Source organism: Canis lupus, chromosome 16 (assembly GCF_003254725.2).
Source record: "Canis lupus dingo isolate Sandy chromosome 16, ASM325472v2, whole genome shotgun sequence".
Lineage (NCBI taxonomy): Eukaryota > Metazoa > Chordata > Mammalia > Carnivora > Canidae > Canis > Canis lupus.
Window position 1 is genome coordinate 56,207,787 of NC_064258.1, and position 16,611 is coordinate 56,224,397.

Here is a 16,611-nt window from a genome sequence, read left to right on the forward strand (position 1 = left end):
GTTTTCATTATTGTCATAGTTTTGAGTATAGGTCTTTAACCTCCTTCAGATTATTCGTGGGTATCTTCTTCTTTTCAATGCAATCATAAATGGGACTTTAAAAAATTTCTCTTTCTGATAGTTTGTTATTAGTGTGTAAAAATGCAACAGATTTGTATATATTGATTTTGTGTCCTGTAACTTCACTGAGGAGTTCTAACAGCTTTTCCTAGAGGAATTCTAACATTTTTTTTCTGGTGAAGTCTTTAGTTTTTTATGATACTAGGCCATCTGCAAATAGTGAGAGTTTTACTTATTTTCCGAGTGGATGTCTTTTACTTGTTTTTCTTGCCTCATCACTGTGGCTAGGATTTCTATTACTATATTGAATAAAATGAGTACAAATGGGCATCATTGTCTTGTTCTTTATCTTAAAGGAAGATTTTCAAATTTTTAGTGGGTATGATGATAGCTGTAGGCTCATTACATATGATCATCATTACATTGAAATACCTTCTCTCTTTACTCACTTCGGTGAGATTTTTTTATTATAAATTTTGAATTTTGTCAACTGCTTCTGTGTCATTTCTAGGGAAATGATTATAATTTTATCCTTCATTTTGTTCTTGTGTATCACATATTGATTTGCAGATGTTGAACCATTCTTTCTTCCTTTGAAAAAATCCCACTTGATCATGGTGTATGATCATTTTAACATATTTTTTGTATTTAGTTTGGTAATATTTTGTTGAGAGTTTTTGAATCTATGTTCATCAGGGCTATTGGCCTGCAATTTATTTTCTTGTGGTGTCCTTGTCTAGTTTTGGTATTGGTGCAATGCTGGCCTTTTAAATGAGTTTAGGAGTATTCCCTCCTTTTCTATTTTTTGAAGAGTTTGAGAAATATTTATATTAATTTTTCTTTAAATGTGTCACAGAATTTGCTAGTGAAACCATTTGGTCCAGTGCTTTTCTTTGTTAGGCAGTTTATTGATTCAGTGTCCTTATAATAGGTCTGTTCAGGTTTTCTATTTCTTCATAGGTCAGTTTTGGTGGGTTGCATGTTTTTAGAAACCAATTTGTTGGAGTATGGTTGTTCATGATAGTCTCTTAGGATCTTTTGTGTTTGAATGAATCCTGTTTTACTTCTTATTTTTGAGTCCTATTTTTCTAGGCAAGCTTAATAAATTTGACAGCTTTTTTTTTTCAAAGAACCAGCTCTTAGTTTTATTGACCTTTTCTGTTGTCCTTCTAGTATTTTCTCATTTATGTCCATTCTGATCTTAATTTACTTCTGTCTAATAACTTTGGGCTTAGTTCACTCTTCTTTTTCTAGTTCCTTGTGGTACAACCTTAAGTTGTTTATTTGAAATCTTATTTTTAAGATTTATTTATTTGTGAGAGAGCAAACAAGTCGGGGGAGTGGAGGGGCAGACAGAGCAGGAAAGAGAATCTCCAGCAGACTCTGCTGAGCATTAAGCCCAACCCAGGGCTCCATCCCACAAACCTGAGATCATGACTTGAGCCAAAGGCAGACATTCAACCAACTGAGCCACCCAGGTGCCCCAAGTTTCAATGCATTCTAGAGCTCTATATTTTTACTCCCTCTTCCCACATTTTGTTCTTACTTCACAGCTTACATCTGAATATATCATGTATCCATTAATAGATTTGTATAGTTACAATTATTTTTACTTTAGTCTCTTTCGACTTCATACTAGCTTTTATAAGTGATTACCTTATTACCCTTACAACATGAAATTATTCTGAATTTTACTATATGTTTACCTTTCACAGCATGATTTACATTTTCATGTTTTCCTGTAAATAATTAGTATCTTTATATTCCAGCTTAGAGAAATCCCTCAAACAGTTCCTATAAAGTTGGTTTAGTGCTAATGACCTCTTTTAGTGTTTCATTAAAAAAAAATTAGTATTTTAGAGAAACACAGAGTTGTAAGCAGGGGGAGAGAGAGGGAGAGGAAAAATGAGAAAAGCAAACCCCCTGCTGTCCATGGAGCCCAATGCAGTGTTTGATTCCAGGACCCTGAGATATGACCTGAGCCAAAATCAAGAATCAGACACTTAGCTGACTGAGTCACCAACGGCCCCCTCTTTTAGTGTTTTCTTCTCTAGAAAAATCTTATTTCTCTTTACAGTCTGAAGAACAACTTTTCTGGGTAGATACTGTTCTTTGGCATTTTTTTTCTTTCAGCACTTTCAATATAATGCTCCCATCCCTTCTAGCCTATAATGTTTCTGCTAAAAAATCTGCTTATTGTCTTATAGGATTACCTAGAGCATAACAGTTGTTTTTCTCTTGTTGCTTTTAAGATTCTCTCCTCTTTAATTTTGATACTTGAATTAGAATGAGTCCTGTTTTAGGCCTCTTTGGTTCATCTTGATTTTTTAAAATTGTTTTTATCTTATTAATTTAAGGTATACAATATAGTGATTCAAAAATTCCATGCATCATCTAATAGTAGTTATGATAAATGCCCTCCTTAATATCTGTCACCTATTTCACTCATCCCCCAACCCACCACCTCTTTGGTAACCATCAGAAAATTATATTTAAGTTTGTTTCTTGGTTTGCCTTTCCCTTTTCTTTCCCTCTACTCTTTTGTTTCATAAATCCCACATATAAGTGAAATCATATGGTATTTGTCTTTCTCTGCATGTTTCAGCATCACACCATTTAATTCCAACCATATCATTGCAAATGGCAAAATTTCATTCTTTTTTATGGATGAATAATATTCCATTGTATGTATATACTTACCTCTTCCTCATCCATTCATCAGTCAATGGGCACTTGGGATGCTTCTGTAATTTGCTATTTTAGACAATGTTGCTACAAACATAGGGATGAATCTGTCCCTTTGAATTTGTGGGTTTTTTTTTTTTTTTTTTGTATTTGGGGGATATATACTCAGTAGTGCAATTACTGGATCATACGGTAGTTCCATTTTTAGCTATTTGAGTAAACTGCATGTGGTTTTCCAGAGTAAATACACCAGTTTGCATGCCCACCAACAGAGCAAGAGGACTCTTTTCTCTCTAAATCCTGGCAGCACTTGTTTCTCATGTTATTAATTTTAGCTAGCCTGATAGATGTGAGATGATACCTCATTGTAGCTTTGATTTACATTTCCCTGATGGTGAACGATTTAGGGCATTTTTTTTCCTGTGTGTGGTAGGCATCTGGATGTCTTCATTGGAGATATGTCTTTTCGTGTCTGCTGCCCAATTTTAAAATTAATTTTTTGGATGTTGAGTTGTAGAAGTTATTTACATATTTTGGAAACCAATACTTTATCAAATATGTCATTTGCAAATATCTTCTATCAGTATGTTGCCTTGTAGTTTCATTATTTCCTTTGCTGTGTAATATCTTTTTGTTTTGCTGTAGTCCCAGTGGTTTATTTTTGCATTTATTTCCTTTGCCTTAAGAGGCATACCTAGAAAAAATCGTTTTAGTTTTGAACTCCTTCAGCTTCCTGGATTTAGATGTCCCTTTTCCTTCCAAGGTAGGAAAGTTTCAGCCATTATTTCTTCAAATAATTTTTCTTGCCTTTTTTGTCTTCCTCTGTGACCCAAAAAATGTGGAAGTAAGTATGTTTGATATTGTCACATAAGTCCCTTAATTTTTCTTTACTCTTTTTTATAAATTTTTCTTTTTGCTTCTCTGATTGGAAGAGTTCCACCACTTTGTCATCAGGTTCACTGACTGTTTCTTTCACTTCTTCTAATCTGCTGATGAACCCTCTGTTTTCCAGTTCAGTTATTGTGTTCTTAGATCAATGACTTCTATGTGGAACTTTATTACATCTTCTATCTCTACATTGACATTCTTTCTTGGTGCATGAGCTCGAGGAGCATTTTTTTCTAGGCTTATTAAGATAGAACTGACACACATCACTGTATATGCTTAAGGTGTACAGCAAAATGGCTTGACATATATTGTAAAACAAAATTATTGCTAAGAGTTTAGTTAGTATCCATCATCTCATAAACATATAATAAAAAAAAATTAAATCTTACCCTGTGACGAGAGCTCTTAGGAGTTACTCTTTTAACAATATTTATACATATAATACAGCATCTATAATAATTATATTATATTCTGTATAGTATATCCCTAGTACTTATATATGTTGTAACTGGAAGTTTAAACATTTCGATCACCTTTCTCCTATTCTCCTTCTCCCCAAATCCTGTCTTTGGTTACCACAAATATAATTCCTTTTGCTTTGAGTTTTGTGTTGTTCCACTCTGCATTTGATTCCACATATATGTGAGATCTTATAGTATTCTTTTTCTGTCTGACTTTGCATAATGTCCTAAAATTCCATCCATACTGTTGCAAAAGGCAAGATATTCTCATTTCATGTGGCTGAATATTTCATTATATATTCAGTATACACACACACACGCACACCAGTATGCACACACATATGCAGCAACAACAAATTCTTGGGGATCCCTGGGTGGCTCAGCAGTTTAGCGCCTGCCTTTGGCCCAGGGCGTGATCCTGGAGTCCCAGGATTGAGTCCCGCATCGAGTTCCCGGCATGGAGCCTGCCTCTCTCTCTCTCTCTCTGTCTATCATAAATAAATAAATAAAATCTTAAAAGAAAAAAAAAACAAATTCTTTATATGTTCATCCATTGATTGATGGGCAATAGGTTGTTTCCATGTCTTGGATATTAAAAATAATGCTGCAATGAACATGAGGGTGCAGTTACCCCTCCAGGTTAGTGTTTTCATATCCTGTGGATATATTCTCAGAAGTGGAATTGCTAGATCATATGATAGTTTGATTTTTAATTTTTAAAGTAACTTCCATGTGTTTTCCATAGTGGCTATACCCATTTACAATCCTAGCAATAGTATGAGATTTCCCTTTGTCCACATCCTCTCCTGTGTATGTTATCTCTTCTAGATATTAGCCATTTTAATAGGCATGAAGTGTGATATCTCATGGTTTTGATTTCAATTTCTCTAGTGGCTACTTATATTGAACGTTTTTTTCATGTAGTTGTTGGGCATCTATAGGTTGTCTTTGGATAAATCACCAGGGCTCTTCCCCTTTATTAATTAAATTATTGGGGGCTTTGTTATTGAGTTGCATAATTTAGACATTAAACTCTTATTTCATAAATTGTGCAGAAATATTTTTTCCTATTTTATAAGCTCTTTTTTTTTCACTTTGTTGACTGTTTCTTTTGATGTGAAGGAGCTTTATCCAACATAGCCCCAATTGTTTTTGTCTGATTTTGTCACTGGTGCTTTGGTTTTTCTACCCAAAAAAATCATTGCCAAGATCCAAGTCAAGGTTTTCTTGTATGATGGTTTCAGGTATTATATTTAAGTCTTTAATCCATTTAGAGTTAGTTATTGTGAGACTGTAAGATAGGGGTTTAGTTTCATTCTTTTACATTTGAATACACAATTTTCCCAGAACCACGCTTTGAGAGATTATCTCTTCTCTATTGAGTATTCTTGGATCTCTTGTCAAATACTAATAAAAAAAAGTCTGGGTTTATTCCTGGGCTTTTAGGTCCAATTTCATTGATCTATTTATCTGTTTTTATACCAGAACCATACTATTTTGATTACTATAGCTGTGTGGTGTAGCTTGAAACCACAAAGTGTAATACTTTTTAAAAAATTCTTTCTTAGGATTGCTTTGTTTACTCTGGTTGTTTTGTGGTTTCATAGATATTTTAGAATTGCTTTTATACCACTGTTTAAAAAAAAGTCCTTGGAACCTTGGTAGAAATTGCATTGAAGCTATGATGGCTTTTGATAGTATTGACATTTTAATAATTTTAATTTTCCAATCCACAAATATGGGGTACTTTTCCATTTTATTTGCATCTTTTTTTCATAAATGTCTTGTAGTTTTTGTTTTTTTTATGTTTTTTTTCTGCTGGTCATTCTAATTTTATTGGAGTTCAATTTGCCAACATATAACATAACACCCAATGCTCATCCCACCAAGTGCCCCCCTCAGTGCCCATCACCTAGTCACCCCAACCCCCTGCCCACCTCCCTTTCCACTACCCCTTGTCATTTCCCAGAGTTAGGTGTCTCTCATGTTTTGTCACCCTCACTGATATTTTCACACATTTTCTCTCCTTTCCCCTTTATTCCCTTTCACTAATTTTTATATTCCCCAAATGTGTCTTGTAGTTTTTTTAAAGATCTTTAACATCCTTGGTTAAGGTTATTTCTAAGTATTTTATTGTTTTTCTTTCTGTTATAAATGGAATATTTTATACCTTTATTCAGGTAATTTTTCCTACTATATAAAGCATGACTGAGTTTTGTATGTTAATTTTTTGTCCTGTAATTTTACTAAATTTTTTGATGACCTACAACAGTTTTTTTATAGAATTTTTGGGATTTTTCTGTATATACAATCAGGCCATCTGCAAATAGAGACAATTTTTACTTCTTCCTTTCCAATTCTGGTGCCTTATTTATTTCTTTCCTAATGATTCTGACAAGGACTTCCAGCACTCTGTTGAATGGCAAGAGTGGGCACCTTTTGTCTTGTACCTACTCTTAGAGGAACATCTTTCAACCTTTCACCATATAGTATGTTACTAGTTGTGGGATTATTATATATGTCTTTTTTATTTTATTTTATTTTATTTTATTTTTTGGTTTTTGGTTTTTTTAATGCCCTTGGTTTTTGAGGTACATTTTTCTGTACCTAATTAAGAGTTTTGATCATTAAGCAGATGTTGAATTTTGTCAAATGCTTTTCTTGCATCTATTGAAATGATTATATATTTTTCTCTTATTCTTTTAATGTGATGGGATGTATCACACTGATTGATTTTTGTATGTTGAACCATCCTTACATCCTACATAGAAATCCCAGTTGATCATAGTGAGTAATCCTTTTAAAATACTGCTAAATTCAGTTTGTTGTATTTTATTGAGGATATTTGTATCTGTGTTCATCGTGATTATGGGTCAGTTGTTTTATTTTCTGATAGTTCTTTTCTAGCTTTAAGATGATATTGGCCTCCTAAAAATCAGTTTGGCAGAGTTATTTCCCCTTTCATTTTTTGGAAGAGTGTAAGAAGTTTTGGCCTTACACTTCTTTAAATGGTTGTAAAACTCACCAGTGAATACATCTGGTCCTAGACTATTCTGTGTTGGGACGTTTTTCATTACTGATTAAATCTCCTTCCCAGTGGTTGGTCCTTCCAGACTTTCTGTTTCTTCCTCATTCAGTCTTGGTAATTGGTATGTTTCTAAAATTTTTTCTTTTATTTCTAGGGTTGAAATTGGAAATGAATGAGAGCCAACCTTAAGTTCTCTGACCATACCAAATCACTTTTGTTGTATAAACAAAATTTAATTTAGCTCATTTTGCAAAGCTAATTTGACTTGGAGCATTTCTTGCTTGTGCCTCTGGAAATGATAAGTAAAACTTAAACGATTTCCAAAGGTTGATATAAAGTGACCACTGAAAACTGAAATATTGTTACCAATCACTATGATTGGTAAAAGTCACTGATTTCCCTTGATATAAACTGCCTAATACGAGCATATCAATGAGCCTCATTCCGTGTTTTGGTTTGAGTGCTACCACTTTGCAAACTGTCTTTCTCATATATGCACAATAAGTTTTTACTGATTACTACATCAATGATTTGGTTTTATTTTGGCTATTTTGACATCTGTATGATGTCCAGAATAGCTTTTTTAGGTTTCTCTTTTCTTTTCTCTTCTTCATTTCTTTTCTTTTCTCTTCTTTTCTCTTTTTTTCTTTCTCCCGCTCCTCCTCCTCTTCTTCTTTTTGTGTTTCTCTTCTGCTCTAATCTTTATTATTTCCTTTCTTCTGCTCTCTTTGACCTCAGTTCTCCTTTTTTTCTAGTTCCTTAAAGTGTAGAGTTAGACTGTTTGGGATTTTTCTTAATGTTAAGTGTTTATCGCTATGAACCTCTCTCTTAAAACTGCTTGGTGTATCCTGTTAAGTTTTGGTATGCTATGTTTCCATTTTTGTTTGCCTCAATATACTTTTTAATTTGCCATCAATTTATTCTTTGCTATATTGCTCAGAAAAACATTGTTTAATTTTCATGTGTTCATCAACAGTTTTCTGTTCATAATTGATATCTAGTTTCTTACCCTCATGGTCAGAAAAGATAATTAGTACAATTTCAATCTTTTTTAGTAAAAGATTTTTATAAACTAAGCCTTGTTTTGGGGCTTAACATATGGTCTGTTCTATAAAATGTTCCATGTATAGTTGAGAAGAACATGTATTCTGTTGTCAGAACATTTGTTGCATGTCTCTTAGGTCATTTTGTCTATAGCATTGTTCAAATCCACTTTTTCCTTATTGCATATTTGTCTAGATCATCTATCCATTGTTGAGAATGGAATATTAAAGTCTTCAAATATTATTATATTGCTATTTCTCTTTTTACCTCTATTAGATTTTACTTTATGTATTTAGGTGCCTTATTGATGGGCACATACATATTTATGGTTGCTATATATCCTTGATTGCCACCTTTATCATTATATAATGACCTTGTCTCTTTTTATCATGTTTTTGTTCAAAGTCTATTTTGTACGAAATTCGTATAACTACCCCTTCTCTTTTTATGGTTACCATTTGCTGGAAATACCTTTCACATCCCTTCACTGTAGGTCTTTTGTGTGTCTTTAAGGTTAAAGTGGATCTCTGTCAGGGAAAATATCCCTTGGTCTTTTAGTCTAGTCAGCTATTCTTTGTCTTTTAATTGGAGAATTTTATCTGTTTGTGTTGAAAATAATTATGATAAACAAGAGCTTACTTTTGCTATTTATTGTGTTAGTTGTCTTTTGGTTGTTTTATAGATCCATTGTTTGTTTTTTCTTTAATTCTGCTTTTTGTGTGTATATTAGTGTCTTGTGATACCAGCATATTTTTACTTCTTTATATTCTTTCGTGTCACTAGAATAGGGTTTTCCCTTGTGATTACATGAGGGCTACACAAAATATCTTAAAATTATAACACTATTTTATTTTTTTAAGACTTTTTTATTCATTTATGATAGAGAGAGAGAGAGAAAGAGAGAGAGAGGCAGAGACACAGGGAGAGGGAGAAGCAGGCTCCCTGCCGGGAGCCCAACGTGGGACTCGATCCCGGGACTCCAGGATCGCCCCTGGGCCAAAGGCAGGCCCTAAACCGCTGAGCCACTGAGCCACCCAGGGATCCCCCTATAACACTATTTTAAACTAGTAACAAATGAATTTCAAAAGGATTCGTCTTCACATTTCTCCTCACCCTCACATTTTGAGTTTTATCATTGTTGCAGTTTACATATTTTCATATTGTGTAACTAATGCCATTTGTTTTTTTAACTTTAGAGATGTAAGTAAATTTTGCACTATCATTGCCATGTACAAAATTCAACTTTGACTATATAATTTCCACTACTGGCAAGTTTTAGACTGTCTTCTTATGTCATTATAATGTTAATTAGTGTTCTTTTATTTACTCTCAGAGAACTCCCTTTATATTTCTGGTAAGGCATGTCTGATGATGAATTCCTTTAATTTCATTTGGTCAGGCAAGTCTTTATCCCTTCTTCCTGTCTGAAATACCACTTCAATGGGTATAATATTCTTGTAAACATTTTTTCTTTCAATATTTTGAATATATTACTACATTCTCTCCTGGCCAGAAAAGTTTCTGTTGAGAAAATCTGCTAGTAGTCATATAAAGGTTCTTTCCTATGTAACTTTTCCCTTACTGCTTTTAAATGCTATCTTGGGCAGTCCGGTGGCTCAACGGTACAGTGCTGCCTTCAGCCCAGGGTCTGATCTTGGAGACCCCGGATCGAGTCCTGTGTCGGGTTCCCTGCATGCAGCCTGCTTCTCCCTCGGCCTGTGTCTCTGCCTCTCTCTGTATCTCTCATGAATAAATAAATAAAATCTTTTTTAAAAATGCTATCTTTATCTCTAAACTTTGATGATTTAATTGTAATATGTCTCAGTGTTGCCCTATTTGTTTTCAACCTATTTGGAATATTTCGGGGCTCTTAGATTGAATGACTTTCCCCAGGTTTGAGAAGTTTTCAGACATTATTGTTTTAAATATATTTTCTGTTTCTTCCTCTTTCTCTTCTCCTGGAGGTGCCATAATGTGAATATTGTTTCTTATGCCCCATAATTCCCTTAGACTTTCTCCATTCCTTCATTCTTGTTTTTCTTGCTCTTTTTACTAAATAATTTGAAATATCTTATTTTCCAGGTCATGATGTTTCTTCTATGTGGCTATATATCCTATGGAAGCTATTTATTGAATTCTTAAGTTCAGCTATTGTATTTTTGGTTCTAAAATGTTTTTTTTTAATAATTTCTATTGCCTCATCAACCTTGTTGTTTTGTTCGTGTATTATTTTCCTAGTTGTCCATGTAGCTGCCCATTTCTATGTTCTTGTAGTTCATTAAACTTCTCCAAGACGATTATTCTGAATACTTCATCAATTCAGATTTCCACTTCTTCAGGATCAGTTGTTAGAGCTTTATTAGTTAACTTGTATGAGCATCTTTATGGCTGTTATTGAGTAAATTACTTATCTCCAATGTGTTAGGGCCTTTTTCTGATATTGTACTTTTGGGGTCATATTCCTGTTAATTCATTTTCCTTGACTCCCTGTGTTGGTTTCCATGCATAAGATAAATAGTCAAGACTTTCAGCCTTGAAAGAATGGCCTCATGTAGGAGATGAACCTTATTGTTAAATCCTCCCTAGTTACGTGTTATCTCTCAAAACGTTTTGTTCAAGCTTACTTCTTTATCCTTAGTGTTCCCAATAGTTGAAGCATGCCAAGATCTGTGTCCTGAAAAGGGAGTATTTCAGTCAGCACCTGATTCCATGTGATTGGAAGCTATATCCTCAGGCAGCAGTTTTTGAGGTATACAAATATACCTCTTAGAGTGAAGACTGGAAGAAGGGCTTCTTCTGTCTTCTCCCTCTGTACTGATGGCTAGTTAAGACTTCTATTTGATACCATCCCAATCAACCCAGGAATAGCAGCCTCACTGGCTACCATAATCTAGCAATCAGGGACTGTGTCTTCTGGGTAGCAGGCACAAAAAAGCTAGGGCATCAGACATGTGCAAAAGCTTCTTTTAGGAAGACACTGGTGCTTTGTGATAGGGCAGAGAGGGAATGTGAATATGATCCCTGCCAACTTCAGTCTCTGGAAAAAAATCATAGTTAGTCCCTAGATGTGTGTTTAATTAGTACACCCTCTTTCAGGCCATCACTCTGATGATAAGTTGTCCTCCTTCACAAAAATACCAGGGGTGTGTTTCAGTCTGCTCCCTCTCCATTGTGCCCTGGGTAGTAGTGGTTGATAAACAACTATTTAACTGCTACAGGCTTGTAGAAGCTTCAAACATAAGCCCTAATAACCACCAGAGCTGGGTAATCAAGGGGCATCCTGTGGGCAGCAGCCATGAAAACAAAACAAAACAAAAAACAAAACAAAACAAAAAAAAAACAGGGCGCCAGATATATGCTGCAAATCTATCACAGAGAAATTGGCAATTTGGAGCATGCAGAAGGAGAGAGCAAAAATGCTACTGGCTGGCTTCCATCTTGGAGAGGATTTTGGTTGGTCCCAGATGTGTGTTGAATTAGATGCCTGCCCTCAGCCCAAGGCTTTAAGATAAGTAAATAGGCTCTTTCACAGAAATGTGAGATGCTTTACAGGAAACTTTTTCTCAGATCACCAGAATCTTGAGGGTCTCATGGATACAAGTCCTGTTTGCTTTCAAAGCTCGATGTTTGGGGGGCTCATCTCTCACCTGCAGGTCTTAAAAGTTGGCATGCAAGCTTGGGATTAAAACTTTTTCTTTCTCAGGGAAAGGCTTTGGGTTGTGAGTTTCCTCCTGATTGTGGTTCACTATACTGGGTATGGGGTTTATGGTGAGATTGTGTCTCAACTTCTCTTAACTATATTGATTTGAGAGATTTCTTATTCACCTGATATATAGAAACCAGCTAGTTTTGGGGTGTCTTTTGGAGGAAATTATTTGGTAGATAGCTATAGATTTGGAGTGTCCATTGGAAGGGGTGAGTTCAGGATCCTCCCACGGTAACATCTTGAATTGGAAATCTCTGAGGCTATTGATAACCACACTTTGTATCCTGAACAAGACTCTATAAACAAGGGCTGGTATGAGAGTGGCCACGCACAGCTGGGCCTGTGGAAAATGCTGCTGCTGAGTTTTGGTATCCTTGGTCTTGTAGACTCCACAGGCATGCCTCATCAGGGCTGACTGCTCCCATGCAATCGATGTAGCTCTTAATTCTCAATTCCAGAACTGCTTATAGAGTGCTATTGCATGGAGTTGGTTTCCAGACTTTGAAGTTCCTCATAAAACACAGTATTTTGGTGACAATAAAAGTGGGATCAAGGGAGCCAATCTATTATAAGTCATTTGGTGGAAAGAGTTCTTTTACCATGTCCATTCGTGTAATAAGTTCATTGAGAAAAGACCTCCTGCCTTAGAGTCACACGTGCTTGAAGGCTTATAGAATAAAAAACTCTGGGGATATTTGTATGAAATTGGAGCAAAATCAGGGTAACATGACAATCTGGCTCTCACACCCCCTTACTAGGGAGGGAAGAGAAGAAAACTAGCTTTGCTGGCATCTAATTTGGGCTAGGTTGGTACTTCGTATACATTACCTTACCTTCATGACCATCCTTTGTGTTCCCAGCCAGCATTGACTATTTTCTCCCACCCCTGAGTGAAGTCAGGGTGTGATGGAAATCCTCTGCAATGATCCATGGAATGTAGGGAATGAAACCATCATGAAAACCATCATGCCCTGCTGGCATGGGATATGCAAAGTTCAGTGTCAGGGAGAAGAAGCTTCTCAACCATTCCCAATACATAGGGAGAGAGTGGAGGCTGTGGATGAGAAGTGAGACACACTGAACCGTGTTCTTTCCTTGAGCCCTACTGGATGCAAACATGGAGAAGTAGCCAAGGCATCTCAGACTGTTGTCCTCTGGGCTCATGTATTACTCTCAAGCTTGTCCCCCAGGGAACCGCATCTATGGTTTCAGATCTCAATCTCGCTTCACCTGTTTCTGGGCTCTCCCTTTCTCCAGTACTCCTGCACTGGGGTGTCACTACTCTCACCCCAATGGCCTCATTTTCCTTCTGGTCCCTTTGAACCTCTACAGCCCATCATTATGTCCCTGCTGCACATCTTCTCAACTCCTGCACCCCTCTGTCCCTCTGCACCATTTAACCTGGCAATACCCAGCCATCTGCCTTCTCTATACCTGCAGAAAAACGTTTAACTTCTTCACTGGAGGAAGTGGGTTATGCTTCCATCATAACACTTATTCGTCTGTTCCTTTTATGTCCACACATACCCTCAATTGCAGACTTCTCACATTTTTTAAGAAAACTAAGGGGAATGGAATCCATGTGCCACCATTCCTCAAGGCCCCATACTTTCATCCTTTTGTTTTCTGCAAGTAGATGCAGAGATTCCATCAGATGCTCTTCCTTCTGCTTCCTGCTACTGCATACATGGCCACTCTCTCTCCCTTTCAGGAATTATTACTATCCATATACAAACAAAGTATAGTATCTTGCATCTAAAAGACAACATCCCCCCCAAGAAAAAAATTGAATTTAAATATTTAAATAAAAATATTTATTTTTTTACTAAATAAAAATGAAATATTGAAATTGGAAGGAAATAGTAAAAGCAGTGCTTAGTGGGAAGATTATAGCATTGATTACTATATTAGAAAAGAAGAAATGTTTCAAATTGGTATGATTTTTAGATTTATATATTTAAAATTCTAAAGGACCAAGGAGGTACACAGCCTCTAAATTTATACTCCTGGTTCCCTCCCTAGGTGTAACGAATAGAATTGATTTCTTGAACATTTTTCTAGAGGTATTTTATGTCTATATGACCAACTCTGTATGTAACAACCATTCACATTTTCTATCTTTGTTTCTATTTGAGATATAATTAGCATATAGCACTGTAGGGGAAAGGTGTACAGCATAAAGACAAATATATTGTGAAATGACTAGCATATTATGTTTAGATAATATCCATCATGTAAAGCACAAAAACAAAAGAAAAAATGTTTTATTCTTTGTGATAAGAGTTTTTAAGATCTTCTTTTAGAAACTTTCAAATCTACTGTACAGAAGTGTTAACTGTAGCCATCATGTTGTACATACACTCCCAGTATTTATTTAACCTGTAACTGAAAAATTCTACCTTTTGACGACCATCATCCAATTCCTTCACCCCCTAACACCCACTTTTGGCAACCACCAGTTAGATTATTTTTCTTTTTTTTTAATGAAAATATTTACATTAAATATTCATTATTTGAGATTTGTACAGTTAAGATGGCATGGTATATTTTTTACATTTCTAAAATTTATTGAAGTATATAAATGAAGTTGTTATATAACTTTCTGGTGTACAACATAGTGATTCCACAACTCTATCATTACTTAATGCTCATTGCTGTAAGTGTAGTTGCCATCTGTCACCATACATTATTACAAGGTTATGAAATATTTTCCACATTAACATGCATAGTATTTCTCCACAGTATGAATGTTTTTGTGCTGAGTAAAGTTAAGTCATTTTCAAAAACTTATTTACAGTATAATGTACAGTGTTACATTAGTTTCAGATGTACGATATCCTGATTCAATAATTTTATACATTACTCAGTGCTCATCATAAGTATACTCTTAATCCCCTCCATCTAATTCACCCATTTCCCCAACCACCTTTCCTTTGGTAATCTCCAGTTTCTTCTCTATATTTAAGAGTCTAGGGGTTTTTTGGGGTTTCTTTTTTTAAAATTTAAATTCAATTTGCCAACATATAGTACATCATTAGTTTTAGATGTAGGTGTCAGTAATTCATCAGTTGTATATAACATTCAGTGCTCATTATGTCATGTGTCCTACTTAATGTCTGTCACCCAGTTACCTCATCCCCCCACCCACCTCCCCTTCAGCGACCCTCAGTTTGTTTCCAAGAGTTTCCAAGAGTTAAGAGTGTCTCATGATTTGTTTTCCTCTCTGATTTTTCCTGTTTGTTTTTGCTTTGTTCATTTGTTCTGTTTCTTAAATTCCACATGAGTGAAATCATGCTATTTCTCCATTGCTGATTGACTTATTTCACTTAGGATTATACTTTCTAGATCCACCCAGTTGTTGCAAATGACAACAAATAATTCTTTTATATGAATATATATAAATATATATAGCATATTATGCATATTATATATATTTATATATCTATCCATTCATCTAACCATGTATACTTGACTTGCCAATATATTTTGGCTATTCTAACAAATGATGCAACAAAATGGAGTTCATATATCTTTTTGAATGAATGTGTTTTCTTTGGCTAAATATCCAGTATTGAATTACTGGATTATATGATTCTATTTTTTATTTTTTGAGGCACCTCCATATTATTTTCCATAGTCGCTACACCAGTTTCTATTCCCAACAACAGTGTAAGAGGGGTCCTTTCTCTCCACATCCTTAACACTTACTGTTTCAAGCAGTTTTGATTTTAGCCATTCTGACAGGTGTGAGGTGATAGCTCATTGTGGGTTTTGTTTGTATTTCCATGATAACGATGTTGACCATCTTTTAATGTATCTTCTGGTCATCTGTGTGTCATCTTAGAAGAAATATCTGTTCATGTCTTCTACCAATTTTTTAATTGAATGGGTTTTTTTTTTTTTTGGTGCTGAGTTGTAGAAGTTCCTATACACACACACACCCATATATACACACAAAAATATATATATTTTAAAGATTTTATTACTCATGAGAGAGGGGGGAGAGCACAGGCAGACTCCATGCAGGGAGCCTGACGCGGGACTCAATCCCTGGACTCCAGGATCATGCCCTGAGCCGAAGGCAGACACCCAACAGCTGAGCCACCTGAGTGCCCCTATATATCTTGAATGCTAACCCCTTATCACATATATCCCCTTATATATCTGATCCCAGTCAGTATATTGTCTTTTAGTTTGTTGATTTGATTCCTTTGTTGTGCAGAAGCTTTTTATTTTGATGTAGTTGCAATTATTTATTTATGCTTTGGATCCCCTTGACTTAGAAGATGTATTAGAAAAATGGTACTGCCAATGTCAGAGAAATTACTGACTGTACTGTCTCCTAGGACTTTTTTTTTAAATTTTTTTAATTTTTATTTATTTATGATAGTCACAGAGAGAGAAAGAGAGAGAGGCAGAGACACAGGCAGAGGGAGAAGCAGGCTCCATGCACTGGGAGCCCGATGTGGGATTCGATCCCGGGTCTTCAGGATCGCGCCCTGGGCCAAAGGCAGGCGCCAAACCGCTGCGCCACCCAGGGATCCATCCTAGGATTTTTATATTGTCAGGTCTCACATTTAGGTCTTTAACCCGTTTTTAGTCCATTTTTGTATATCATGTAAAAAAGTGGTCCAGTTTCATTCTTTTGCATGCAGCTGTCCAGTTTTCCCCAACACCATTGTTGAAGAGACTATTGTTTTCCTACTGCATATTCTTGCCCACTTTGTTGAAGATTATTG

The 16,611-nt window shown here is 35.4% G+C and overlaps 1 long non-coding RNA gene across 1 annotated transcript in view; it reads right to left on the bottom strand.

Annotated features, from left to right (window-relative positions):
- LOC112659168 (uncharacterized) overlaps window positions 1–16,611 on the bottom strand; it is a 54,051-nt gene that overhangs the window by 23,952 nt on the left and 13,488 nt on the right. The gene's annotated exons all lie outside the window — the stretch shown is intronic.